This window comes from Odocoileus virginianus, chromosome 25, assembly GCF_023699985.2.
Source record: "Odocoileus virginianus isolate 20LAN1187 ecotype Illinois chromosome 25, Ovbor_1.2, whole genome shotgun sequence".
NCBI lineage: Eukaryota > Metazoa > Chordata > Mammalia > Artiodactyla > Cervidae > Odocoileus > Odocoileus virginianus.
In genome coordinates, this window is record NC_069698.1 from 28,945,341 (window position 1) to 28,959,637 (window position 14,297).

Sequence of the window (14,297 nt, forward strand, 5' to 3'; positions counted from 1 at the left end):
TACTTAATTTCTTAAAGCAATTACTTTCCTAACCAAGCACAACCAATTATCTTTTGACCTCATTGATTTGCTCCAAGGTTCAAAGACATTTTAAAAGTCATAGCCTTTTTTCACTCTTTTAAAGTTAACACTGCTTCAGAACAAAGCTAAGGCTGTGAACAGATTTATATTGTGTGACAGGTCTACTTTCATTTCCAGGAAATTATCATGATTTCATAAGGTTGTTCAATTCCTTGCATATTGCAAACAAAGCCAAAACCATAGATGGACTTAGATATAATGCCTTTTCTCACCTGTTTTAGCAAGGGCAACTTCACCTCTGCCAGTGCAAGATTCATTTTTCAGGTGATAGGATATATTTTTCATAAGACAGTGATCTCTGTAATTCCTATTCATATACTAAGTTCATATCCTAGAAATCCACTGAAAAATTACCAAAGAAAAACCTCTGAAAATTAATGGCCACAGGTTTATGTTCAGCAGTGTGAATATAATACATATCAAAGATAAATTGTTTATGGATATCCTTTAATAAATTTGCAAACTATAAGCAGTGAAATATCTTCTGAGATATAATAGAGCATAAATATAATAATAGTTAAATATAGCAAGTTAAGAAATGCTCCATTTGTCTTAAATATTAAAGATAATTTTATTTCTATTTAATTGAAAATTTCTTTAAAAATGTTTCTCCTATAATTTCAAATCAATTTTATTAAGGTATAATTTACCTATAATAAAGTGAACCAATTTTGAAAGTATAGTTCTATGAGTTTTGACAATGTATACAGCTAGGTAATCACCAACACAAAGTACAAAATTTCTATCTATCTAAAAATTTCCCTCAAGCTTCATTTTAGTCAATTTCTGAACTTCTTTCAGCCCAGCTATTACCTGACATACTTGGTCACTATAGATTAGATTTCTTCTTCCTAGGGAAATTAAATATACTGTTTTATGTCTGATGACTTTTGGTCAGAATAATTCTTTTCAGAGTCACTCACATTGTGTGTTATCATTCTTTCATTCCTTTTCATTACTGAACGCTATTCCTCACATGAAGATAATACAATGTGTTTATCCACCTGTTGATAGGCATGTATGTTGTTTACAATGCTTGCTACTAAGAATATTCAGTGCAAGCTTCTGTATAATCATAGGTAATTATTTTCTTGAGTAACTTGGTGGTGAAATTATTCAATGGTGTGGTTTAGTCACTATGTTGTGTCCAACTCTTCTGCAATCCCATGGACTGTAGCCCACCAGGTTCCCCTGTCCATGGAATATCCCAGGCAAGAATATGGGATTGCATTGGCATTTCCTTCTCTAGGGGATCTTCCTGACCTAGGGGATCAGGTGCATGTCTCTGCTTTGGCGGGTGGATGCTTTACCACTGAGTCACCAGGAAGGCCCAGTGAAATTACTGGGCCTAATTATATGCTTAATTTTATCAGAAAATGTAAAAGTACTTTCCAGAGTGGTGGAAACAATGAAAATTACTGAAAGCAAAGTTTAATACTTTAATTTACTTCCTATCTTAATCAACACTTTTAATTTTTTAGACATTCAAGTTAATATTTAGTGACATCATAAAAAAGTTGGCTTAAAACTCAACATTAAAAAAACTAAGATCATGGCATATGGTCCCATCACTTCATGGAAAACAGATGAGGAAACAATGGAAACAGTGACAGACTTTCTTTACTTGGACTCCAAAATCACTGCAGATGGTGACTGTAGCCATGAAATTAAAAGACACTTGCTCCTTGGAAGAAAAGCTATGACCAACCTAGACAGCATATTAAAAAGCAGAGACATTACTTTGCCATCAAAGGTCTGTCTAGTCAAAGCTATGGTTTTTCCAGTAGTCATGTATGGCTGTGAGAGTTGGACTATAAAGAAAACTGAGCATTGAAGAATTGATGCCTTTTAATTGTGGCGTTGGAGAAGACTCCTGAGAGTCTCTTGGGCTACAAGGGGATCCAACCAGTCTATCCTAAAGGAAATCCATCCTGAATATTCATTAGAAGGGCTGATGCTGAAGCTGAAACTCCAATACTTTGGCCACCTGATGCAAACTGACTCATTGGCAAAGAGCCTGATGCTGGGAAAGAGTGAAGGCAGGAGGAGAAGGGGAAAGCAGAGGATGAGATGGCTGGATGGCATCACCGACTCAATGGACATAAGTTTGAGCAAGCTCTGGGAGTCGGTGACGGTCAGGGAAGCCTGGTTGCTGCAGTCCATGTCCGTGGGGTTGGAAAGAGTCAGCCGTGACTGAGTGACTGAACTGACTGAATGTGTTAAGTTGCATCTTTTTATTTATACAGAAGTTAGCTTGCTTTTTTTTTAATTCTTGAAGTGAAATCATAGAATATTGATAGTTGAATATTGAAAATGCCAAAGCATTTTCCCCCTTCTAATAAAGTACTTATAAATTTATCCTAATCATTACTTTAGGTCTATTCCATGAATTTGCTATGCTCTGAAATCCCATGAACAGAAGAACCTGGTAGGCTACAGTCCATGGGGTCACAAAGAGTCAGACACAACTGACTGATTAACCCGCCAAACCATTCTCAATATTATTCAGTGTAAAATTTTTTTTAATTTCATGTGAGCTATCTTCTTACACATCAATTTTATAGAGCTGCAATATTTAATTTCCAAATATTTGGGAAATTTTTGTATGTCTTTTGCATTATTTATATCAATTTATTATTTTGATATTATCATAGCAGTATTAAGTTTACTTTCTAGATCTTCATTGTTGGAATATAAACACCCAGCTGAATTTTATATATTGAACTTTTTTCCCCTGTTTTTGCTAAACTCAAGTATTTGTTCTCATGGCCTTTTTTCCCCCTAGATTTCTTAATATCTTCTGTGTTCATATGATGTTTTCTACAAATAAAGACAGTTTTACTTCATCCTTTCCAATTTGTATTCCTCTTATGTAAGTGTCATACAACACATGCGATATAATTTCCACTTTCCCTCCTTTTAAATCTGGTGTGTTTTATGGCCTCATATATATCTATTATGGTGAACATTCCAAGCACATTTGAAAAGGACATGCATTTTGTCAGTGCTGGATGGGGTGTTCTCTAAATGTCAATTAGGTCATGATCAGTAATAATGTTGGTCACATTTTCTAGATTGTTTCTGCTTTTTGATTTTTTTTTCTCTTTTCCTGCTTCCTCTGCCAATTACAGAAATAAGAGTGCTGTAGTCTGCAATTCTAATTGTGGCTATATCTGTTTCTTCTTTCAGATCTGTCAAATTTTGCTTCAAGTATTCTGAAGCTGTTTTTCCTTGCATATTCTTTAGGATTGTTATGTCTTCTTGAAAAATTCATCTATTTTACTTCTATAAAATGTCTCTCTCTATCCCTGTCTATATTCCTTTACCAAATTTTATTTTGTCTGACAGTCACACAGCCAATTCAGTTCTCTTATGTGTAGAGTTTGCACGATTTCGATTTTTCCATTCTTTTACTGTTAACGTGTGTTTGAATTTAAAGTGTATTATTAATTTAATTTGAATTTAAAGTGTATTAATTATTCTTAATTAATACAGTTTTATGCTACATTTTAATGTCTGAATAGAGCTGGTTTTTAGCCCAGTTTTCTGTTCGTTTACATTGAGGTGATATGTCTGGTACTATTATTCACTCATGGCTGAATTTCTTCTGTATATTTTTATCCTCTGATTTGTTGCATACATGGTATCTAGTCTATACATATTGTCACCTTAATACTGATGACTGCAAGCCATAATACCTTTCTTATTTCTTGGTAATATCCCTTTACACATTGAATAACCATTTGCATTCAGCTTTATGATTCAAAGTGAAATGAGTATTACCTGTGTAGAAATGGCATTTATCATCAAGATGCATTTGGAAAATTCTCTAGGGACAAAAACATATCTATCTACATACTTCAAATATGAACCACACTCTGGATGAAAATCTCAGCTCCTCCATCCATGAAATACAAGCAAAGGAAGCATAGCATTTCTTAAATAAAATGACACATACCTGCAACATTATTTATATGATATTTAGATAAACAGACTAAAGTCTCAGTTATGTTAATAATCTGGTAGAATTTATATTAAAAATATTGTGGTAAAAATTTTATTAAGAGGAGTACTATAATCACATGTAATTAGTCTATCCTATAAAGATTTTTTCAAATTTGTGTCTTAAACATTATAACATTTTTCTCAATTTTAACACGTTATTCATGAATAATTATCTAAAGGTTATAAAAGTCTATTGATTTCTGATTCCTTTCATCTTCTTTATATATTGATATAATATTCCCTTTTCATCTTTGTATACTATCTATAGCATTTTTAAATGGTAGAAGTTGATTTCCTTCTACCCTGAGACTGATTTCTAAGATAAAATTATAGATAGATATAGATAATTATTTTAATTCAACATACTAAATCTCACCAAAATTTTACTGAATTTAGTTATTATTACAAGTTATCCATTGTTTTGGATTATCTACTATCTGCCATGAACAAAGAGAGCCTGGTATACCAAAAATAGGTACTCGCACCTTTTAATTTCAGCCATGAAGAATGATTTTTATGTGGTCTTCATAGAAATTTAACTGGTGAAATAATATAGTTCTAGGAAAACTGAAATTTCTTATATAAATGTGTTTGTATTTTGCATAGTAACTATGATTTTATAGAGAAATAAACTGAATGTGTGGGAATACACCAAAATTGTTGGGTGAAGGGAATTTTTAAATGATATTTTTCTTTTGAAATATTTCAAACTAAAGGAAGTTTTAAACATTACAGTTCTTATAATAAAGCCACCTACTAATTCTTTCAAGCTTTTCAAATTTTAATACTCATAATAAAATTTTTAGTGAGTAAAATTCTGGAGATAAAAATCTTTTATGTACCCCTAATGAATTCCATTCCCATTTTTCTCTTCCTCCCTAGAGGTAAACACTCCCTTAATTTGCTGTTTATCATTTTCATAGATAATTTTTTAATACTGGATGTCATATACAAGCATTCATAAACATATATATATTTTTGAGTCATATTTTTAAATTTCTATAAATAATAAAAGCCAATATTCACAATTCTACAGTTTTCTTTTTTCCTTAAATATTTATCTGTGATTTATATAGTTTTGATTTATTAATTTAACTGCTATATACTATCCAATTTTACAAATGTACCGGACTTCCCTTGTGGCCCAGCTGGTAAAGAATCTGCCTGCAATGCGGGAGATCTGGGTTGGAACCCTGGGTTGGGAAGATCCCCTGGAGAAGGGAAAGGCTACCCACTCCAGTATTCTGGCCTGGAGAATTCCATAGACTGAATAGTCCATGGAGTTGCAAAGAGTCAGACACAGCTGAGCGACTTTCATTTACAAATGTACCAGTGCATTCATCAATTCTCCTGTTGCTGGATATTGAAGTGATTGCCAGTTGTTCACTATTATAGAAAAAGTGTTTAAAATGAACATTCTTGTGGGGACATTCTGTGTCATATTTGTGCATTCATGTGCTCAGTCACTCAGTCATGTTCAACTATGTACATGGAACTTTCCAGGCAAGAACACTGGAGCAAGTTGCCATTTCCTCCTCCAGGGTGTCTTCCTGACCCAAGGACTGAACCCACATCTCTTGAATCTCCTGCCTTGGCAGGCAGATTCTTTACCACTGTGCCACTTGGGAAGGCCTGCATCATATTTGGAATATTTTAAAAGTATATTGAAAGTATATTTGGGATACTCTAAAGGTAATTTGAAAGTGAAACTACTAATCCACATTATGTTCGTTTTCATTATTTCTAAAACTAACCAAAGTGATTATACAAATTTACAAGATTACCAGCAGTAGAGTCAATAGAATATTTTTACAGATTGATTTTAATGAAAATAAAAAATCGAATTAATATTTTCCTAGTCATATTTTATAAGATATAGGGACTCAAATGACATATTTTCATTTAAGTATTTCAGGGTATTTCAGGAAAACTGAAATTATCTTTACTGTCCACGTTACTAGAGTACATGAGTCTTAGTTTTTAGCAGTTAATTGGTCATATGTTTAGAACTCTCCTTGCTTCAAATCATTGTGTAATCACTCAAGTAAAACATTATTGCCCCTTTTTTCCTGGTTATATAGTTTCTATATCTTCTATAGCTGTTGCAATAATAAACATTTTTCTAGAGACTACTATCCACTCTAAAAGTGTGCTCAGATCACTTTAATTTTTCATGATAAGTTCTGAAAGCACCAAGTGGAATGTTTCATACTGCTGAACACAGCCTGCTGACTTCCCAGTGTCATGCTACATTTCCTTCACACCAGGCTTCTCACTTGATTTGTGTTTCTTTTAATCCCAGGTTGTTCCTGTGCCATCTCTGGTCTCCTGAGATGGATGCTGTCTTCTCTTTCCATATCGCCTTCCCTGTGCATTTCTGAAACTGCAAAAGTAACATGATTAGAGGTGCTTGAGGGCTTTATTCCTGATTATGATCCAACCACTTACTGCAGTGACAGATCATGTATCTATATTATATAGACCCTGTCCTGGTTTGATTAATCAATCCTTCCCAAGCTTAAACATTTTAACAACAAAAGAGATAAATGTTGAAAAGACTTGATCTTGCACCAGAAATTCTTCTGAATGCATTTTCTTGGGTCTATCATTGTCTTACATTGCAGTGCAGTGGCTAAGAGATCAAATACTACATTATTTATATTAACATAATTTCAATTCAACACTGTGAAAGAGATTTCACCTTCCTAAATATTTAAGAGAACAATGGAAAAATGGAAGCAGGCATTTCCTCTGTGTTAAGTGCTGTCTGCTCCTGCATGCTAGGCACTATAAGGTATTGTCTACAACAAACCATGCTGATTTTGAGGAACATACCCCTTCTTCACTGTCAGCAACCAACCACATGCCACTCCTAAACACTCAAGAAAGGAACAAAGCTTTTGAGCAAACTGCACGTCCTCTCATATCAGTTCAACAGGCAGTAGAAATGGAAGAAATTTTCTAGACTCTTGAGATCTCAGGCACTGACTAGGTGGTCATTATGGATGGAAAGAAAAGTAATACCAGAAAATGACCCAAAACCTCAGTTCAGAAGATAGATCAAAGAGGCCATCAGGTATTTTTGAGCACCGAGGCCCCTTATGATGGACCCGTGGGTGTTAACTCCATATCCTCAGAGTGTGATGCCACACCAAAGGCTACAGAACCACGTGGTCACTGTCCCTTAAAATCAAATGATTGGCAATCATTTCAATCTATTTTTTTGTATTCAAAATCCTTCTGGCTGATATTTTTTTCCAAGGAACAAAAGTAACACATTTAATTGCATCAGTTCAAAGCGACACTCTCTTATAATCAATTAATTTAATAACATATAAATATTGAATGCTTGTGATATATAATTTGCATCATGATTTCAAGCAACTTGTATTACAGTCCCCAGGCCTAACAGAATGACCTTCTAAAGAGCATTACAGGGGCTTTTTTTGTTATTTCACCAAGGACAAATTTAGTGAAAGATCGTTTCCAGTACATATTATCAGTTCAATTCATTCACTCAGTTGTGTCCGACTCTTTCTGACCCCATGGACAGCAGCATGCAAGGCTTCCCTGTCCATCACCAACTCCTGGAGTTTACTCAAACTCATGTCCATTGAGTCAGTGATGCTATCCAACCATCTCATCCTCTGTCGTCCCCTTCTCCTCCTGTCTTCAATCTTTCCCAGCATCAGGGTCTTTGCCAATGAGTCAGTTCTTCACATCAGGTGGCCAAAGTATTGGAGTTTCAGCTTCAGCATCAGTCCTTCCAATGAATATTCAGGATTGATTTCACTTAGGATTGACTGATTTGATCTCCTTGCAGTCCAAGACACTCTCAAGAGTCTTCTCCAACACCACAGTTCAAAAGCATCAATTCTTCAGCACTCATCTTCCTTTGCAGTCCAACTTTCACATCCATACATGACTGCTGGAAAAACCAAAGCTTTGACTAGATGAACCTTTGTCAGCAAAGCAATGTCTCTGCTTTTTAATATGTTGCCTGGGTTGGTCATAGTTTTTCTTCCAAGAAACAAGAGTCTTTTAATTTCATGGCTGCAGTCAGTATCTGCGATGATTTTGGAGGCCAAGAAAAGAAAGTCTGTCACTGTTTCCACTGTTTCCCCATCTATTTGCCATGAAGTGATGGGACCATATGCCATGGTCTTAGTTTTTTGAATGTTGAGCTTTAAGCCAACATTTTCACTCTCCTCTTTCAGCTTCTTAAAGAGGCTCTTTAGTTCCTCTTCACTTTTTGCCATAAGAGTGGTGTCATCTACATATCTGAGGGTATTGATATTTCCCCCAGCAATCTTGATTCTAGCTTATGCTTCATACAGCCCAGCATTTCGCATGATGTACTCTGCATATAACTTAAATAAGCAGGGTGACAATATATTGCTTTGACACACTCCTTTCCCAATTTGGAACCAGTCCATTGTTTCATGTCCAGTTCTAACTGTTGCTTCTTGACCTGCATACAGGTTACTCAGGAGGCAGGTCAGGTGGCCTGGCATTCCCACTTCTTTAAGAATTTTCCACAGTTTGTTGTGATTCACACAGTCAAAGGCTTTAGCATAGTCACTGAAGCAGAAGTAGATGCTATTCTGGAATTATCTTGCCTTTTCTATTATCCAACAGACGTTTCCAATTTGATCTCTGGTTCCTCTGCTTTTCCTAATTTGGCCTGAACATCTGGAAATTCTCGGTTCACATACTGTTGAAACCTAGCTTGGAGAATTTTGAGCATTACTCTGCTAGCATGTGAGATGAGTGCAATTGTGCGGTAGTTTGAGCATTCTTTGGGATTGCCTTTCTTTGGGATTGGAATGGAAATAGAACTTTTCAAGTCCTGTGGCCACTGCTGGCCAAGTTTGCTGTTTCCAAGTTTGCTGGCATATTGAGTTCATCACTTTCAAAGCATTGTCTTTTACGACTTGAAATAGCTCAACAGGAATTCCATCACCTCCACTAGCTTTCCTCCTAGTGCTGCTTCCTAAGATTCATTTGACCTCACATTCCAGGATATCTGGCTCTAGGTGAGTGATCACACCATCATGGTTATCTGGGTCACAAAGATCTTTTTTGTACAGTTCTTCTGTGTATTCTTGCCACCTCTTAATATCTTCTGCTTCTGTTAGGTCCATATGATTTCTGTCCTTTATTGTGCTCATCTTTACATGAAATGTTCCCTTGGTATCTCTAATTTTCTTAAAGACATTTCTAGTCTTTCCCATCCTATTGTTTTCCTACGCTTCTTTGCACTTCTATCTTAAGAAGTCTTTCTTATTTCTCCTTGTTTTTCTTTGGAACTGATTTCAGATAGATATATCTTTCCTTTTCTCCTTGCCTTTAGTTTCTCTTTTTTTCTCAGCTATTTGTAAGGCCTCCTCAGACAACCATTTTGCCTTTTTGCATTTCTTTTTCTTGGGGGTGATTTTGATCACAGCCTTCTGCACAATGTTACAAACCTTCATCCATAGTTCTTCAGGCACTCTGTCTTATCAGATTTAATCCCTTGAATCTGTTTGTCACTTCCACTGTGTAATCGTAAGGGATTTGATTTGGGTCATACCTGAATGGTCTAGCGGTTTTCCCTACTTTCTTCAATTTAAGTCTGAATTTGGCAATGAGGAGTTCGTGATCTGAGCCACAGTCAGCTCCCAGTCTTGTTTTTGCTGACTGTATAAAGCTTCTCACATCTTTGACTGCAAAGAATATAATCAATTTGATTTTGGTATTTACCATCTGGTGATGCCTATGTGTCCATCTTAGTTCATATTTTAGTAATACAGTAAGATCGTACCCTGGGCTTCCCTGGTGGCTCAGTGGTAAAGAATCCTCCTGCCAATTCAGGAGATGCTGGTTTGATCCCTGGTCCAGAAAGATGGCGTGCAGAAGGAAATGGCAACCCTCTCCAGTATTCTTGCTTGGGAAGTCTCATGGACAGAGAAGCCTGGTAGACTACCGTCTGTTGGGTCCCAGTGAGTTGGACACAACTTTTTTCTTTCTTGTGTGCTCAGTCATGTCTGAAACTTTGCGACCCCATGGACTATACCCATCACACTCCTCTGTCCATGGAATTTTTCAGGTGAAGATACCGGCGCGGGTTGCCATTTCCTCCTCCAGGGCACCTTCCCAACCCAAGGACTGAACCCCTGGCTCTTGAGTCTCCAGCATTTGCAGGTGGATTCTTTGCCACTCTGCTACCTAGGAATCCTGGGACATGCCTTAACAACTAAACAACTGTCAACTACAAATTGGCACTGTACAAGGGCATTTGAATCTTCCTCTACAGACACTGAAACGTGTGCTGCTGTAGCCGTTGACCTTTGACATGTTCTGAAGCAGTTCAGGGTAGAGAGTGAAGCCTCTGTGCTCCAAGGAAACTGGTGGAACAGGTCTTTAGATAGACATTTTCAGGAACTGATTTCATGATCCCAATCCTTGCATCTCCTCATATGTAAAGTGAAAGTCTATTCGCTCAGTCATGTCCAACCCTTTGGACCCCATAGTCTGTAGCCTATCACGCTCCTCCATCCAGAAAAGCATTTAATCCCTTCTTCGTGACGTGAACTTCTTGTGACTAGCAGAAAATCTGTTGTAAAGTAAGTGCTTGATTGCACTGAACTCCTCGTCACCAAAACCTTAAATGTTGACCTTCCCCCACTGCCTTTTTGGACCAGTCTCTCAGAGCTATCTGAGGTGCTAGCTCCTGGGTTGTAGTCCTCATTATGCCCCAAGTAAAACTTAACTCACACCTCTCACATTGTGCATCTTCTTAGACAACACAATGACAAGATCATACCCTAGGCAACCTCTACAACAGCGTAATATGAAGTTGGTCTATTGGAACTTGTTTATAACTTTTTACAATTCAGTGTCTACCTGAACTAGTCCACTGTGTGCCTTACATGCGTTGTCATGTTTAATCCTCAGTGGTGCTGAACTGACCTTCCAGAGGTTAAGGATTTATTTAAGGTCAAAAAGCTAGTAAAGAGGCAGAACCAGATATTTTGCTACAGAAATTCTTCTCTTTCCCATGCCCTCTGTCTTCCATTGTAACCTAAGCTGCACTCACTGGTGGTGTGTGTGTGTGTGTTTAAGTAGAAAGATGCTAGCAAAAGAAAAGAGTATCAGATTATGTCCATGAAATATCAATAGTATCCAGTTCCTTCTTTGAAGAGGAAAAACTAGGCTAAATGCTGCCCAATTCCAGAGTGTTAGTCAAGGTTGGAAGTTCCCTAAATCTCTATCATACTCAGGCCTTCCAGAGTCCAGAAGATGGAGTGAAAAGAGTTTCTATTGAAACCTGGTGACCTTGTCAATACATACAAGATACTTACAGGCAAACAGAGTAAACTCATTTCAATACAAATTGGTCTAACATTTCATAGTTAATAGGAGGTGCAAGCAAGAAACAAAGATCCAGGCTAACTTCACCAAGATATCGATTCCTTTTCTTTCAATGTGTAGTGGTATTTTCCAAAAACTATAGAAGGGAAGGATTATCAAAAGTTCAACAATTTAGTCATGATCAGATGCACATGGCTCTACCTTAGTTTAGTGATTTTTTTTTTTTGTAAAGGCCACTTGTGGTTAACTTCTTCTACCTTGTGTTGTTTGGGTACATTTCCTTTAAGTGCAGGGTTTTATTCTAATAAATGTGCAGGTGGTACAATAAAATGCCTTATGTTGTGGTAAGTAAATACTTCCTGGGGAACAAGCTGTCCCCATCTTTGCAATGAATCATGCTTGAATAAGAAAACTTCCCTCAGTGGGTTTGTAGCATCTGGGATATGTTAGTTCATGTGATATGGACAGGCAGTTTATCGTCATGGAGGAGTTTATGTACCATATAGCCAAACCATCCCCAAGACTTATACCACCTCTAAAATGAAATATACAGTGTTTCCAAGAAGTTCTTTCTGTGGCACATATAAATTCTCCATGATGTTAGTCATTTCAAAGTATGGGAGGAAAAGCAACAATTGTACTTGTAAGGGTAGATACACTTACAATTAGAATATGTGGGAGCTGAGCTGATGATTTAAAATTTATTGGAACATGATAGGAGTCCTCATTAACCACTCTGAGCTATTTGTAATAAATAAACTCCAGTAATTTTTATCTGTGTTATGATTCATCATGTTGCTCTAATTCCTGGCAAATCCTTCTTGATTATTTTGCTCTGCAAAGCATTTTATTAATGTCTTTTTTAACAGTCTCCACATTGCTGGTAGCAACCTAGACTTTATTTTACAAGATTCCATTTCCACTTTAAGCTTTTTACAGAAATTTAATATCTGGATTCTAAGAAGATGTCTCTGTCAAAATGTGCAATATTGATACCTTTATCTAACCTATCCCCTGGAAACAATCAATCAGCTGAATTATATTCCTCTTTACAGGAAAAATATATTATTAAATTCATGAGACTCCATTGTGTTTTAAGAAATCATGTATCATATCCATATCTCTTTGTATAGACATAACATTTACAAGCAAACAAGTAGATCATAGACTGTATACTCAGAAAATACTTAAAGTATTTTCTTACATCTTGTATAGCACAGTGTAATGAGGATGGTATTAACCTTAGCAACAGAAGTTTTGATTTAAATTTAACTTTGCTGTGCTGTGCTATGCTTAGTCATTGTCGGGTCTGACCTTTCGCGACCCCATGCACTGTAGCCCGCCAGGCTCCGCTGTCCATGGAAATTCTCCAGGCAAGAATACTGGAGTGAGTTGCCATGCCCTCCTCCAGGGGATCTTCCCAACCCAGGGATTGAACCCAAGTCTGCCACACTGCAGGCGGATTCTTTACCATCTGAGCCACTCAGTCAGTCAGTCAGTTCAGTCACTCAGTCGTGTCCGATTCTTTGCGACCCCATGAATCACAGCACGCCAGGCCTCCCTGTCCATCACCAACTCCCGGAGTTCTACTCAAACTCATGTCCATCGAGTCGGTGATGCCATCCAGCCATCTCATCCTCTGTCTCCCCCTTCTCCTCCTGCCCCCAATCCGTCCCAGCATCAGGGTCTTTTCCAATGAGTCAACTCTTCGCATGAGGTGGCCAAAGTACTGGAGTTTCAACTTCAGCATCAGTCCTTCCAACGAACACCCAGGACTGATCTCCTTTAGGATGGACTGGTTGGATCTCCTTGCAGTCCAAGGGACTCTCAAGAGTCTTCTCCAACACCACAGTTCAAAAGCATCAATTTTTCAGCACTCAGCTTTCTTCACAGTCCAGCTCTCACATCCCTGCCTCTTGAGAAACCTGTATGCAGGTCGGGAAGCAACAGTTAGAACTGGACATGGAACAACAGACTGTTTCCAAATAGGAAAAGGAGTACATCAAGGCTGTATATTGTCACCCTGCTTATTTAACTTATGTGCAGAGTACATCATGAGAAACACTGGGCTGGAAGAAGCACAAGCTGGAATCAAGATTGCTGGGAGAAATATTAATAACCTCAGATATGCAGATGACACCACCCTTATGGCAGAAAGTGAAGAGGAACTAAAAAGCCTCTTGATGAAAGTCAAAGAGGAGAGTGAAAAAGTTGGCTTAAAGCTTAACATTCAGAAAACTAAGATCATGGCATCTGGTCCCATCACCTCATGGGAAATAGATGGGGAGACAGTGGAAACAGTGTCAGACTTCATTTTTGGGGCTCCAAAATCACTGTGGATGGTGACTGCAGCCATGAAATTAAAAGACGCTTACTCCTTGGAAGGAAAGTTATGACCAACCTAGATAGTATTTTAAAAAGCAGAGACTAGGGAAGCCCAAATCTAACTTTACCACAAACAAAATTTGTAATCTTGGCTTTTGTATATCTGCTTGCTTGTTTATTTATAGAACCAATTTAAGTTTTATCAGATTATTTATCTATAAAAACCATTAATAATGCATAATGTGCAGATTTGTTCATAGATCTTTAAAAGGCAGAAAAAGTGTCTAAAACAGTGATTAGATCATAAAAGAGATTATATGTCTTATTTACCCTTGTCTTCCCTTTTTCTGGAGTATGTAATCTATTAGTTTTCCATTGTGAATACACATGAGTTGGCCAATTTACTTCAATTAGATTATAAAGGTATTTTTGAAAAATAATTTAGAATAATGTGATTTTTACTTTTCAAATCAACTCCTAATATTCAGTTAATAATTATTGTGTATTGTCAGGAATTAAATAAAGTAAAATGA

At 36.9% G+C, this 14,297-nt stretch overlaps 1 long non-coding RNA gene across 1 annotated transcript in view; it reads right to left on the reverse strand.

Annotated features, from left to right (window-relative positions):
• Positions 1 to 5,950: 5,950 nt before the first annotated feature.
• The window catches only part of LOC139031108 (uncharacterized), a 75,844-nt gene continuing 67,497 nt past the window's right edge, over positions 5,951 to 14,297 (reverse strand). Inside the window, exon 3 of the long non-coding RNA XR_011483533.1 lies at positions 5,951 to 6,469. This is a non-coding gene — a long non-coding RNA (uncharacterized lncRNA). The remainder of the gene's footprint in view (positions 6,470 to 14,297) is intronic.